The sequence below is a fragment of the Aptenodytes patagonicus genome, chromosome 1 (genome assembly GCF_965638725.1).
Source record: "Aptenodytes patagonicus chromosome 1, bAptPat1.pri.cur, whole genome shotgun sequence".
NCBI lineage: Eukaryota > Metazoa > Chordata > Aves > Sphenisciformes > Spheniscidae > Aptenodytes > Aptenodytes patagonicus.
The window spans coordinates 22,924,929-22,940,513 of record NC_134949.1 but is presented as its reverse complement, the minus strand read 5'-3'; the positions used below and the strand labels follow the sequence as shown (position 1 = coordinate 22,940,513).

The 15,585-nt window shown below is 44.1% G+C and overlaps 1 protein-coding gene across 10 annotated transcripts in view; it reads left to right on the top strand.

Annotated features, from left to right (window-relative positions):
* Positions 1–204: 204 nt before the first annotated feature.
* PLXNB2 (plexin B2) overlaps positions 205–15,585 on the top strand; it is a 273,164-nt gene continuing 257,783 nt past the window's right edge. For 3 of the 10 annotated variants that reach the window (XM_076329495.1, XM_076329595.1, XM_076329537.1), the window contains exons 1-2: positions 205–226; positions 8,639–8,741. The gene's annotated coding sequence lies outside the window, so the exon portion shown is untranslated. Of the gene's footprint in view, positions 227–559; positions 631–1,265; positions 1,484–8,638; positions 8,742–15,585 lie in introns of those variants that run through there. The other 7 variants (XM_076329513.1, XM_076329504.1, XM_076329521.1 and 4 more) reach the window with 7 other exon arrangements.

Genomic DNA, 15,585 nt, shown 5'->3' with positions numbered 1-15,585 from the left:
GGGAGAGAAAGTGCGGCGCCTGCCTCCCCCCGGCCCTCCGCCTGGATCTCCCTGCATGAGACAGCGCTGCAAGCGGATCCTGACCGGGGGCAGGGGGTGGAGAGAGGAGGAGGACGGAGGGAGGGAGGGAAGGAGGGACGAACGGGAGCCTCTCTCCTTCCCTGGGCTGTTTTTTCAGTTTCCTGTCTCGCATTGTGCTCACAGCGGATATGTGCTGCGCCTACAGGTGTGTCCGCTCCTCGCAGCTTTTCCCCGGCTCCCCGGCGTAGGCTCCGGCTGTCGGGGGGCGGCGGCGGATCGCGACCGTCATGTGATGATTAATTTCTCTCGGGGCGGTTTCTCCCTCCTCTCTCTCTCTCTCTCTTTGCCTTCCCCTCCCTCGCTCCCCGCCACTCTCCTCCTTCCTCTCGGAGGTGGCCGCAGCCGCTGCCGCCTTCGCGCTGACTCCGGCTGCTGTGGCGGCGGCGGGGCCCGCCGGGAGCATGGGCGGCCGCCGGGGGCTGCCGTAGCGCCTCTGCCCAGCCCGCCGCCGCCCGCCCCGGGCTCCCGGGCGCCGCCGCTCCCGCTCGGGCAACTCGGACGGTCCGCGCCCGCGGGGCTCTCTCCCGCCGGCGCCTGCACCTGTTGAAGGTAACGCAGCCCCCAACCCTGCCGCTGCGCGCCGCGGGATGGGGCTGGGGGGGCGGATTTCGCCGCGAGGTCCCCCCCCCCGTCTTCCCCCCGCTCGGGAGCTGCTGAATCGCGGGCAGAGCAACTTCCCCCCTCCTCGGCGGCGGCCCCCGGGCTGGAGAGGCCGCGGGGCGGGCCGGGGGGGGGCTTCCGCCGCGCTGCCCGCGCCCCAGATGGTTTTGGTTAAGGGGCTCCCAAGCGGCGGCTCCGGACTCTGAGCGCCTTTCCCGAGCCGCCGCGCAGGGCCGAGGGGAGGCGCGGGGCGGCGGCTCCTCCCGCCCGGCAGCCGGGGAGCGCCGGTGCCCGGCGGAGCTCCCTCCGCTGCCCGCCGCCGCCGGAGCGCAGCCCCGCTGGGTGGGGGCTGGTTGCTCTTCCCGGGAGTTTCGCAATCCCCGCGGCGCGGCTGGGGTCAGCAGCCCCGGTGTCGCGGCTCGCCCTGGCCCGGCGCCGGCCCCGCGCTCCGCCTTCACCCCGCCGGCTCGGGAGCTCGTTCGGGTTTTCCTGCAAACGCGTTTTGTCTCTTCGCAGAGGCAGCTTTAAACTTTCTTTCCAAACTGTTAATTAGATATACTGTACTGTGCTCGTGTTTCGTGCAGGCGAATGAAAGCGCTGGAAAGGCTTGTGACTCAAGGCATAGTTATTCGGGAGCTGCAGAACACCTCTGCCTTCCTTGTTTAGCTGGGCTGTACCTGTGACTTTGCCTTCTCCAAGACTGCGTCAGTCTCGGTGACACCCGGAGACAGAAGGCATCAATAGCGATTTGGGTCCTTTCTGGGTTAGTCAGACACTCGGGTGAACATACAAAGAAGGAAGTGTAAGTTTATCGCGTCTCTGAAATCTCATGGAAAATAGCATTGCCTTTGTTGTCCGTGAATTACAACACTACAGTCCTGTCCCCATCGCTGAGCTCGTGATCGAATGATAACTTGCTTGTGAAGGAACTTGACGCTTTTGTAACTAACGCTGTTACCTTGAATGTGATGATTAGCTTATTGAACACCAGAGGGAACTCTGAATAGGTAATTCATTCGAGGGAGATTTATGCTTATTTTACTGTTTATGTTCTCATTACAATGGAATCTAGAAGGAAGCAAAGGGTGGTAAGTAATAGGCTGCTGCTATGTACCTAGGATTGGCTTCAGCTTGCTTTGCAGTTCTTTTCTGAAGGCGTCAACCCCAAAGATGGGCTGAAAATTCTCTTTTTTATCCTTTCCAAAGCTTGAAATATGTAACTGGCTTTGCAGGAGTGGGGTTGTGTACCACGCTGTAGGCAAATCAGCTGGGTGACCCATTCGCTGTGAGTTAGGCAGTGAGATTACATATGCACGTTGGGCTGGCGCTTAATGCCCAGCCTGCCTCTTGGGTTGCGAGACAGATCCGGTGCGCTTGGGTATGGGGGACTGCCGCCTGCCATGGAAAAGCCAGAACAGAGCGCGCTTCCAGCCAAAACAAAAGGGAGGAAGTCTGCTTCCGAGCCTGGCGTGGCTTGTCCTCCTTGCCTTGAATACTTGTGGGTCTGAAGCGCTGGTGGGAACCTAGGCTGATTGCACGTGAAGTAGAAAATGATCTTAGAATATATTACTTAAGCCAGTACAGAAAGTAAATGGTGGCAGTGTTCGGGAAGGGAGTTTGAATGGCGGCTTCTGGTACCAAAAGCTTTTTAAATGGTCTGATATAACTGTAAGAAGCTGTGTTTTGTAGTAAAACGAACCCCCGAAACATGTACCTGAAGCTTTGGATGCTCATGATAGTCTGTTACAACAGTTTTGATAATCAGACTTCTTTAATACCCTTGGATTGTCAACGACGTGGGAAGGATAGCACAATAAATACACTTGTGACTCTGACACACTCCAGGAGCTGAAACATCCAGCTGTTCATTCTGTCCCTTTGCCAGAGGTTACTCTGCCATTCAGACTTGTTTCCTATTGGACTTTGAGTCTGCCAGAGTTTACAGCCTGGCATATGAATGTAAACTGCGTTTTATGGCTGTTCATGTTAGTGTGTAATGTGAAGTCCAGTAGCACGAGCCTCCTGTTCGTCTCTGCCCTGGCAGAGGGACAAGGCAAACAGCTGGGGTCAGCTAAATCGAGCTGCAATTATGAACCAGAGCCCCGAAGCACCTACGTTCTTCTGAAATAGCAAGTGTGACTCCAGCGAACTACCTCGTACCGTGTCTCGGTGGGCAGTGGTAGCGGGAGGCAGCTCTGCACAAGAAGAGGTTGCATGACCTTCTCGGTTGGTCAGTCATAGCATGTGGGGTTCTGGGTTTCAGAAGGACATAGCAGACGGTGCACCCGAACAGCCCTCCTCGTCCTCTCCTCCTCCTTCATCCATTCTGGGAATTAGCAAGTGAACGAGGGTTTTTTCTTTTAGCCAAATCTTGCTTTGTCCATCTAACTTAAAGACCTATTACGTAAAATATCCTCACTAAGGGCACAGCCCTCTTCTGCCTGAATTTTCCTACAGATGTTGGAAGTGGGATAAAGGCTTTAAATAGCTTTACAAAACTGGGAGCTGTTTGCCTTGCATGCAGAAGCTCCCTAAGAACAAATTACGATTTGAAGGGAGATGTCTTCATGAATGCCTATTAAGAACAAAAAAATTCCAGTGACTTGTTGCTAACGGATTTGGATTCTGGCTTGGTTTTGAGAAAATGGTTTGCACATTTATTTATTTTTATGAAGATGTAATACTAAGCATTTGTATTTCTGTAACGGCTATAATTTGGAACTTTTCATACACTTTTAAATTATTTATTGTATGAAGCACTGAGTGAAGATATTTATTACACTACTGTCACATTCTGAATATTGAATTACAATTGTAGAATTAAGGTAACAAGCTTAAATTGGGGTTTGCAACTTTAAGCTCTTGCCAGCAAGCAGTTAATGGCAACGTTAACTGCTAGTAAAGTAATTGCTACCGTTCTTCTACTGTCATTTTGTTCTCACTTTCCTCCAGTCAGACTGTTCTGCAGAGATATAATGAATATTCACCAAAATAGCTTGGCATTGTCACTTATGCAATTCCTCATCAGATCCAATGTGTTGATGAGCTAATGTGCACTTGATTAAACGTACTTGATTTATGCAAACAAAAACTGTAGGTCCTTCTTGAAGTAAAGTTAGCACCTGCACAGCTGTTAGTGAGATGAGAGTCTAAATAATTAAGATGGAATTAAGTAAACAAACAACCCCAATGTGGTGTTCCTCCTACTACTTCATCTTTTTGTTCAACTCAGTAGTGGATATTTATTTTGGCTTTTCTTGCAGGTTTTCTCATGCACCACGGGAAGTTGTGAAGCTCGGTTTTATAGTGGGGGGGTCCTCTTCTATTTATATGGCTACCATTAGAATAAAAGAAAAAAAGAAAACTATTATTAGCTATAATAAAGCCAGGGGTAACTAGAATTAGTGGAGTATTACTTTAAGAGTTTTATTTCAGTATGAGGCTGGCTTGGACTTGACATTGGTCTGTTAATCCTTCTTAAAAAAAAAATGTAAAACAACACAGCTTGAGTAAGTCACTGAGGGGGTGTCTGTTTTAAAAAAAAAAAAAAACAAAACAAAACAATATTTGGATAGCAAGTGGTTTAACCTACTCTTTGCTTGGTCAAAACTCACGTAGACAAAGTGGAAATAAGAAGTTGAAGATAGCCATTTTATCTAACGGTCAGCAACTTAGTGTTACAAAAAGCTGTCTAACTGTCTACATATAAAAAGAGGCCATGGAGTCCTTGCCCCTGGAGGCTCCAGAGGATGGATGGAGGAGGAAGAGGGCATGTGCTTGCCCACGCCCTGGAGCAGCAGGGCAGACTGGAGATCTGTTCAGGGGACCTTGCGTGGTTAGGACCTATTTTCTCTAGGCAGATAGTAATTTGTTCATCTGTTAAAATCCAGTATTTCTCAGTTTCTGTCTCTGCAGTGAAGTCTCTGGTAATACATAACTTTTGGATCTCTCTAAGTTTCTTTCCTTCTCAGATGGTTGAGGGAAGACTGACTTGTTGATGTAATGTCCAGAAGTGCCAGTGCTTAACAAACGTTAGTAACAATGATTAAAAAAAACCCCGGAGCTAACTTGATGACCAGCCCCTGCTCGATTGCTCAGTCTGAGGCTGCCGTCACACGGGGCAGAGTTTGTCCCCAGGAACGTGTCAGCAGAGCTGTGGTCACCAGCCACGTGCTCGTTGGGACGCTCAGTTTCTCTTTGGAATTTGGCTTCTGGGAGCTGGAGCCGGTGCAGATTGATGATTAGCTCCGTGCTGAGCTCCCTGGGCTTGGGAGCCTCAGCACTCGCCAGCGGACAGAGTCCGCCCAGCGCCTTCTGAGGCGCTTCCAACCTTGCCCCACCTTTGTGGTTAGCTTCCAAGTTTCTGCCTTTCTGGGATCATTTTCGACATGCCCTCTTCCACCGCCTGCCTTTGGGCAAACAGCTTTGTGATCCTGGAAACAAGTGAAATTAGTAGTTTTGATTTATTCAATCAAAGTGTGTCTTCTTCAAAAAGTTAGTTTTCTAATTAAAACTTTATTTCTAGTGTTTCACTTGCTTTTCTTGTTAACTAGCATCAGTAATTTAAGGCCACGGGTAAAAAGTAGAGGCATTTTGGTAATTTGCAGTGAATGGATTTTGTATTACTTGACAGTCACAGTTTTCTTTATGTTGCAGATATGTCATCTTTCTTTCTTTCTTTCTTTCTATTAAAGTTGTTTAAAAGCCTTCTCAGTCCTGCAACAAACCAGGAAGCTGTGGAGAAACTTTGCCCCTGAGCTGTCCTTCCCCTGCTCCTGTGCTGGACCTGCACAGGTAGACCTGTCGGGAGCACTCTGCACGATTAAGTACATAGGAACTGCCTGTGATCAACATGACTTTAAATAAAAATCCATGGGATTTTTAGCACTTCAACTGAATTGTTACAGAACTTACCTTTCTAGAACAAGGTACATTCATGCTCATTGCTGAATAGACCTGGCTAGCATATTTCTAGTTAAGCTGGATTAGGTCTACATGTTGATTTGGATTGAAGGAAGCTCTCATAAACTTGATGCTAATCTTCCTATGTCTAGAGGGATCGTTAGGGTGATAGCTGGGTCTCTTGGAGGAGAAATGTGAGAAATCTTGATTTCAAGCTTAACCTTCTATCTATACTAATTGACTGTGTTTTAAATATGTACAATTTCGGCAGTGAACTCCTCGCATCTTTTTCCCCTGGGCTCTTGTTTATCTTCTAGGTAAAGAAGAGATAGTACCTTTTTCTGATGGATGTATGCAAGAGATGTATATAAAGAAGATCGAGCTCTTACATTCCTAGTTGCCTCACTATTTAGAATTTATGAAGGACCAGTTCTTTAACCAGTGTTTGCCCAGTGGGAAAACAGTGATTAGTCAAATGTATTCAACCATAGGAAGAAAGCAAAGAGCAGAAAAAATAAAACACATTGATTTGGTAAAAAGGGTGCAACTGAAATACAAAGTGAGGTATCCTGTTCTGAATCAGAAGGACAATTTAATAATCTTTTGCTTGGACTTAGCCTAGGCATACACAGCAAATAAAAGCTTCTTTCCTGAAGATACATGGTGCTTGGAATGGTTAATAATGGTTTCCTTCAGCTTGTAATAGTTAGTCCTTTCCCTTTAATGGATCTGGTTATGCTCATTGCGATTGGAAGTCCAGAATATGCCGCTTCTCTCTTAAATACATCAGAAGACCATTAATTTGTCCTTCCTTAATATGTTGCCACAAGGTGTGTTGAATTTATGTGCTATGTTCATTTCATCGGTATGAGACAAATTGGTGTAAACTTAATGTTGGGCCTGTTGAGTTGTAAGACAATGAAAGCAATAGTTTAACCTCTTCTTCTGTTTCCAGTCTTGTGGGATTAGTAAATAGTTAAAAAGAAAAAGCTTTAAAAAGTTTTTCTGTGCTATTTTGATTCGCAGCAGCAGCAGCTAGACCTTTTTCTCTCATGAACTGACTAACAGCCTATGTAAACTCTAGTTGAGATTGCGATGCATGCACATCACCCTTATGGGTAGAAGTTACCCTTATGTAACTTATGGGTATAAGTTACAAACCTAGAAAAGCAATTGAAACAGGTGGCTTTTGGGATATTTCTTTTTCCTCCCAAACACGCTAAATGGAGGAGGTTTTCTCTGAAAGGCTTTTACTCGGGCAGAAAGTGTCTTTGTGAGTGGTTTGAAGAAGATTTCAAGAGTCAATAACTCTACAACCACAAAGTTGGCTTCGTGACTAGGAATATATATCTGCCGTGTGCTCTAGGTGTGGCCTCCTTCTGCCCACCCAAGCTGTTGAGGTGAAAAACCGAAAGACTTCACTTGCCTTGGCAACCCCGTAGCACTAAATGGTGGCATGAGTTTACTTATTAGTACACTGGATAAAGCTCCAGAGAGGTGATGTTTATGTTTATTAACAGATGGCCTCTTCGTTTGACATTTAGCTGGGGGAAGATCTGCAAGCATTTCACAGTCCATTGTGCATTTAATTCAGTGTTCAGTAGCATTAGTGAAAATGCAGGGCAATACCCTTCCGGTTTTTTGTTTCGTTTTGTTTTTTGTTTGGTTTGGGGTTTGTGGGTGGTGGTTTTTTTGGGTTTTTTTTTTTGCGACTGTCATTCAGAGTTTAGGGTCAGAGGAACCGTCAAGTCCTGCAGTTGTTTGACCATCTCACTCAGCTGTTGCTCATGGGCCAAACAAACCCTTGGGCTAAAGCATCTCTTACCCTGAAAATACTGAGAAAAAGAGAATCCATCTTTAAGAATTTTGTTCCTGTTCATTCCTCTGTGTTCAGATTTATATCTCATTTCTAACAGGAGCCTTCTACGCTTTTGACTTGCATCTGTTGGTCCCTTTTAAGTCATCTTATGGCTGTATTAAAGCAGTTTTTATTGCTGATAATTTTTTTCCTTAGAGATGATCAAGTAAGCTGTCAGTTGTCTGTGTGGCATATCAGGAGGACTGAATCTTTAAAAATCTGATTATACATAATGCTTTTTTCCCCTCTAGATGCTAATTGTTTTTGCGACTCTGCTCTGCATGTTCTCTAATTTTCAACATCTTTTTTTAAGCATCAACTGTGGGACTGGGTGCAGTATTTCAGTGTGGCTCATTACTGTTGCATACCCCATCCTACCCCATTCAGTATTTCCAGTCACTGTTGTATTTTGCATCCATGAACTGCATTAGCCCTTTTAATAACAATAGAAGCTCCGAGTATGATGCTTAGTTGCGAGGCTATGATGACCTCTGCATTCCTTTAGGTTTCCTTGCTTCTTAAGGTCACAGTCCTCTGATCTGCAAACCTTACCTGCATTCCTTGTACTGGATACATATATTTGCATTCAGATGTCTTAAGACTGTGTTGGTTGGAATGAGCCCAGCTTGACAAGTAATTGAGATAACTGTGTGATTTCCTTTCTATTTTTATTTATCATGCTACTAAACCATGTAATCCATTAATTTTACCACCAAGGACCTACTTATTTCCAGGTAGCTAATAAAACAGTTAGGTAATACAGAGCATAATTCCAGTCACTGCAAGCTGCAAAAGGAGCACTGCAGTTGCATGGTGATGTTACTCAGTAATGACAACTTTTTTGAGATCTTTCAGTTAACTAATTTTTAATCTATTTGGCCTATATTTTTTGATATCCTGTTTTAAAAATCTGGTTCATTTGATGTTCGTTGACTGTTATGACACATATTCAAGTCTTCAATTGCTGTATTCAGTGTGAAATCAATAGATTTCACCTTCCTTAGTCTTCTCCCTTTTGCATTTATACAGGTGAAAATGAGGAATTTTCTGTGTTGTTTTGAGATGCCAGCTCCAAAATTGTTCTTTGCTTAGGATACCCATAAACCCACTGAGCAAGCTATTTCTCTTTGGTTGTGCATGTTGCCCAGTTCCTTGTCTTATGTCTTCTCTGAAGCATCTTTTTTGCATCTCTCCCAGCAGGAACAAGTACACATTAAAAGGCACTTCATCCTGGAAGCTATTTGCACAGAAGCCTGAGCCCCAAGAAGTCACTTTCGCCAGCGGCAGTCGTGCTGCTCAGGTGGGCTAAGAACTCATTTGGACTGAGTAGGGCCTTTTTTTTTTAACCTCCCCTTCTGAACTGTGTTCAGTTTTGGGCCCCTCACTACAAGAAGGACGTTGAGGTGCTGGAGCGTGTCCAGAGAAGGGCAACGAGGCTGGTGAGGGGTCTGGAGAACAAGTCTTATGAGGAGCGGCTGAGGGAACTGGGGTTGTTTAGCCTGGAGAAAAGGAGGCTGAGGGGAGACCTCATCGCTCTCTACAACTACCTGAAAGGAGGTTGTAGCGAGGTGGGTGTCGGTCTCTTCTCCCAAGTAACTAGCGATAGGACGAGAGGAAATGGCCTCAAGTTGCGCCAGGGGAGGTTGAGATTGGACGTGAGGAAGAATTTCTTTACTGAAAGAGTGGTGAAACATTGGAACAGGCTGCCCAGGGAAGTGGTGGAGTCCCCATCCCTGGAGGTATTTAAAAGACGAGTAGATGAGGCACTTAGGGACATGGTTTAGTGGGCATGGTGGTGTTGGGTCGACGGTTGGACTCGATGATCTTAGAGGTCTTTTCCAACCTCTATGATTCTATGATTCTTCTTCCAAAGCAGCGTGTTGCTTGCTTGAGAAGGAGGAGGTCCTCTTGCAGAGCACTACAGTGCGGTTGGCTTGGTGCATCGCGACAAGAGATGGCCATGTGGGGTTTATGTGCTTTGGGCTTAGGTTGAAATATTACAGCCTCAAATTTAGTGCAATAATCCGGCATGCAAATGTATTTACTTTGTAATTGTCCTGGATACTGTCTGATTTAATAGTGATTTTTATGTGTATTTTTATACCTCCTGGACCTGTAGTGTAAAATGACATTAAGCAACTTGTGCATGTGAATCATCTCCAAGGTAACTTAGTTATCAAAACATAGTATCTCAATTGCTCAGAGTAACACTTTCCACTTCTCTAACTGCACTTTTGCAATCTGTGCTGCTTATACCGGCGCTGTTCAAATTATTGTGTACAGGTGTACTCAGTAAGGACTTTCCAATTTACTTTTCCCAGTTGTAGCAATTAGTTATTATCTTTTCGTTTTGATCCCAAGGCCTGTAAAATAAGTGAGTAAATGTAAACAGCATCCTTGAAACTAAACTCTTCATGGTATTTTCTCCTACTGATAATTTGAAGAGGCAGCCTGCGTTTTCTGTTGTCTGTGGCATAATTAATCTACTTGAATTATACTTGAATGGGAATTCTGATATCAGAAGAGGGTTTAGCAGCCTTGGAAGTGAGGAGCTTTTGAATGAGGCAGCACTGAAGAGTTCCTGTGCGTTATTACTCAGCTTCTTGGGAAAAGAAGAGACTGGTAAATTTGTGGCCAGAAATGGCTATGTACTTGCTTCCTTTCCCTCCCTCTCACAGACTTTTCTACTTTGCTCATACCTTTCGTGTACAGTAACTTGGCAAGGCCAGGCTGTTTGCTGCTGCATCTCTGTCCCAAACTGAGATGCTCCTACACCGTATTAACAATTCAGTGGCATCAGTCAGACAAACAGGCGTATCTACTGGAATACAAGAAGTCTGGATTGATTTGTGGGTAGGTTTGGCGTCCAGAGTGCCATCTATGTGATCCACTGTATGCAGTGGGGTCCTGTAGGTTTCTTGACTGGGGACTTCATGCATTCTGGTTTTGCTTCTGCCTTTAGCAAGTAATTTCATTTCTCTCTGATTTTTTTTTTTTTTTTTTGTTGGCATTGTCTCTTTTGGGGGAATTTTGGGGAATCTGCAGATGAAAAATACAGTTTAATGGTATTTTTGTCATATATAAGTAGGGCAAGTGGATGCTGCAGCATTCCTCCTTGATCAGGAAGGATGGTGACCTGCTAACTCTATTTAAACTAGCCTACGTCCTCTCCCCAAAAGCCCCTATGCAAAAGCAGACCTGCATCCCCAGTTTTCCTGGCTTGAGCAAAGCCTTCTACAAAGCTCTTTCACGTCAGGCTCTCCATGAGATGACTTGGCACAGGGGGGAGCGTTTCTGTTCCAAGTGGGTTAGCAGCGTGCATAGACCATCATTCAGTGATAAGGAAGCCTTTGGTGGCAGCTCTGCTGTAAGTAGTTCCTGCTGTCACTGGCCAGGAGCTGCTTGGTTGTGCTACCACGACTGTTCTGTGGAGCTGTGCTGTGAACTGGACAGGAGAGGTGATCTGGTATTATACTATATTATATGAAGTTACATGGCTTTGAAACAAAATATCTAAAAGTTTCACTGCATCTCTGATGTGTTTCATGGCATGGCCCTGCAAACACACGTGCTTTTGCAGTGTTGGATTGAGAAGCTGCAAGGGCCAAAAAAAAAAAAAAAAAAAAAGGATTCAAGACCTGCTTAAACTAATTTTGTTGCCAAATTCTTTGTGTTGTCAAGCCCCGCCTGTGTCTGTAGCTCTCTTCCTTTCCTGCCCATCCCCTCCTGGGTGGCCCTGTTAGCCAGGGAAGAGGAGGCTTTTGCAAACAAAGTTAGTGTTGAGCTTGTGCTTTCAATAGCAGCAGTGCCCCTGTGTAGCTTCACTTCCACTGGGAATAATACCAGGTGGCTTTAAACTGAATACAGCCGTTTTGCATAGAACTGGCTAGTGCCTTTATTCTCTATAGGTGCTCTAACTATCATGTCCATATGCACTTCCTGGGGGAGCTTTCTCGGTACCCATTGGCTTTCTTTCTCAGCTAATGACCTCCCCTGCACTGCTAGCACACTCCATAGTGTTAACCATGCACATAGTCATTTCCTTTTCCCTCTTACCTCAATTTAGAAGACTTTGCTCTTGAATCTTGTAAATGGAGTGATAATTTCAAAGCAAACAGCTTCCAGTCCTTTCTTGCCAACTTTTGCCCGCAAGGTATGCAAAGTAAACAGAGCAATTGGGAAATTAGCTCTGACCTTACCCTCATAGTGCAAGGCATCCCAGGATGGTTCATAGCTCTTCTTTAAGTAATGAATAAAATGAGAGAAGGAGATTGGTACAGCCAAGTTACGTTTTAATGTATGGAGCCATTGCACAGATCATTCATCTTCTTAAGAAGTTTTAGGAAAACCTTGTAAAATGAGAGGCTTTTAAAAATAGCCACTATTCATGTATTGAACGTAAAGGTGTTTTATTGGTTGCAGCAAAGAAAGAAAATCAAAATATCAAGGGTGGGGAAAAGAAGCATAGATAATTTTCTTCACATATAAAAAATAACTCTGAAGCAGACTTTACCTAAATATGAGGATTCTTACCTCTGTTAGGCTCTTGGAGGAAGCTTAGAAGGATTTCCAGCTGATACCATGCCATTTATAGGTTCGATTCAGAAACCGTGAGTCTGGATGTTGGAATGGCAGGTACACAGCAGTTGCAGGGTACGATACCTGTAATAGGATATGCAGATGCCATCGTGGTGTATTTGTGCAAGGAGAAAGTGTAGGCAGCTATTAAAAAAATGTGACTTTAAAAAGTTGACAAAGAAATGGTTAACGCTGAACTTATTTAGCTCCAGCCTAGGTATTGAACAGTTTTGCCGATTGAGCAATAGGAAAATTTGTTAAATGTGAAAACTAGACCCAAGGTTATTGACCCTGAGACTCAGCTACAAGGGGATGGCGTGGCTGTAGAGAGGAATAACCATTATGTGATCTCCTCCAGATGAGAGAGGGCAGGTCCCAAGTGTACGAGGCTTGCAGGAATTCAAATCAACAGTCAAGTTATAATCTAATGAGGCCATGAGCACAAACACGACTTCCATTTTAAGCTCATGCGTGTGGGAGCACAGATAGAAAGCTGGAGTCCCCCCATCCCAAAAGAAGACCCTTCATTAGCAATTTTACTCCCTTGGCATGCTTCGAAGGGCGGTATTGTAATAACCCAGAGCGGTTCTCCTTCACACATTTCAACCACTTCATGAAAGTAGCTATATGCGTGGAGTGCTCTCTACTCCTTTTCAGAAATAGGACCTATGTTATATAAAAAAAAAAAAAAAAATTACATATTTTATATATTAAAAAAATATAAAAGTATATGTATTATGTATAATATATTTTATAGTTACAATTGATGTGTTTTTAAAGGAAAATATGCTCTGTCATCTGAAAACTTTCCTTTCATGTTTCCCAAGTGAAGGTTTTGAAACTCGCTGTTTTTTTAATAGAAATTCCTTGAGTAACATAAACGCTAACTCAAAACACCTGAAAAAATGTAACATTTCTGTCTTCTGGAATATTTCAGTTGTAGTTGTGCCAAGTGCAGAGCAGTGAACTCAGCTGTAAGGGCCTAGTTTGGCTGTACTTATAGTCCCTTGAATGCATGAGCCAATTTTTTTTTTTTTTTTTAAATACAGATTTAATGTTAAGCTCTTATGTTTACCTGAAAGGAGAGGAAATATTACAACTTGAGTAAATTTTTTATATATTTTTTTTTTACATATATATTAGCCACAAGGTAAGGATGATGTGTTCCTGGAATAATTTCTTTTTAAATAGTTGTACTTCAACAGAGCATGAGATCAAACATCCCAAACCACACAATAACTTTTTTTGTTCTTTAGTTCAAATAAACCTCACCTCAATTGACATATACTTTTTTTCCTGAGTGAAATTATGAATATCCTCTTTACAAACCTAAGAGAGTTTAGGAGTTGAGGTAGCCTTCTGCTTAGCCTAGCCCCCATGAAGCAGACACTGCTTTATGAGATATGATTCAGCATCTGCTTTTTACCTGTGAATCCTTAATGAGGTTAAAGCCTCCATGTAAATACAATTACAAATGTGATGCAGATCATACCAAAGCCAGGAGATCAGCAGTCCAGAAGCTTTGTGGCTGAGCTACAAATCATCGGAGTAACCTCCTCTTCAGTACATACCCGTTTCCATTCTCTGCCCATCTTCTGGGGAAGAAAAGGCAGCGGTAGTCAGTGGGACAGACTGTACCTTCCTGGCTTACCTTGTGCAAAGATCAGCAAACCAGGTAGGAATCCAGATTTTTATTTATTTTTTGTCCTCTGAGTGGCTGTTTGAATAGCTTTCTTCTTGCTCCATGGTCAGACAGAAGGCAATATCTTACCTACTTCTCTGTCACAGTTACAATAGCTCCTTTTTTTTTTTTCTTCATCGTCTAAAGATGATTCTTTTTTTCTTCAGACTGTATATGTTAAGTATAGTGGGGACAGTATGCTTATTTTTCATCCTTTCATCTGGAGAAACCTGGCAGCAGATTGCTGAGTGCTGGGAAGGCTGGGTAATGGGAGCAATCCTTGCAGCCACTTTATATTATTTGGCTCTGTGAAGTGAGAGATAAAAAAACCTTAGGTGACATCTACGTTGGGTTTTACCTCTTTGATGTGACAAGGCTGCACATGTGGAAGTTTTGAGAATGCTGTAATATTTTTCCTGTTTCTAATTTTCGCTATAAATATCTATGGCCTACTTAAATAAGATGGACCCACGTACCTCAAACTGAATAGCTGATTACAAGAAAATCAGATTGCTTTCCTCAAGTGAGTAGTGCGCAAACTCAAAACATTCAGAAAAGATGAATTAACTGAAGGTGTGGAGATTGAATACACCATACCTCAAGCCACCTGCAGGCAGGAGATACTCCTGAGAAATTCACTTTCTCCTTTGGATTAGAAAGAAAGGGGGATTTGATCCCCTGTGAAGATGGAAGAAGCATGATGCTGCCTCATCCTCCCACCTGGGAGTTGTTCTTCACCATTAGATCTTTTTCAGGAGAGGAGGTGGCTACCATTTTACAGGAGAGCAAAGTGAAGGATGGGGCTGTGCTTATTTGCCCAGGACCAGAACTGTGGATGTATTCCCCAGGCCTGGCAGATCCAGGAGTAGAAATCATGTGTCCAAAGGCCTTTGTGCTTGGAGACCCACAAGGCTCTCCTCCTGGCTGAAGAATGACCCTCAGGTGGTGGTTTGGACCTGTATTGGACATAAATTGTATAACTTCAACTAACAAGAACACACTAAGATTACACTGAGTGCGTGTCTACGCAAGAAAATTAAATTGTGAATCTGTACAACTGGGTCCGGTTAAAATAAAGTATCACAACATCAATCACGAGCAGAGACATGCGAAGGAAATCCTTCACTGGCATTCCTCGGGAGCGCTGCAAATGCCTCGCTGTTCCTGGAGTGCAAAATCATTCCTCCCTCCTAAAGAGCGTCCAAATGCTTTTAATATTGACCGGGAGATTAAAAAAGCCCCAACAACTAAGTGTACAGCTTGGATCCTATTACTGTATTGAATAGCTATTAATATAGCTGCTGTGGGAAATGTGGTAGGAAAGGAAGCGTAGCTGCCTATAGCTGCAAACTTAAGAGCTTCTAAAGTTTTAAAACACTTCTGCTGCTTCCTCCCATGTCAATACTACCTGCCATCCTTTATTTGTATTTTGTACGTTGACTTGGGAAAAGATTTGATTTGATGCTACAGCACAGCTTGAGGAACTGGCTGTACAGAATATTAATATCTGATCTTGTTTCATTAATATCAATTTCAGGCATACATTCCTGAGGGGGTTAATATTAAGCTGTCTTTAACCGCAGCAATATTGTACAGATTCCTAGGCTGAACGCACCAGCTGGTTTGCACTAAATTTTACGGTGCAGGAGACAAGAAACAGGCTTCCCCACAGAAAGGGAGTGTGGCAGTGGAAGTCCTGGAAGCACGGGGAGGTTTTAGGCGCTGAGTGGGATGTCTTGCTTTCACAGAGAGGTCTGGCAAAGGCAAGGCAGGAGACCAGAGGGACAACTGGGCTTGTCTGTGCTCTCTCGTTGGTTTCTGACGTTGCTGCTCAGCTCAGGTTCTTTGTCCTGATCCCACCTCAGCTCTCTTGTTGACTTGTGTT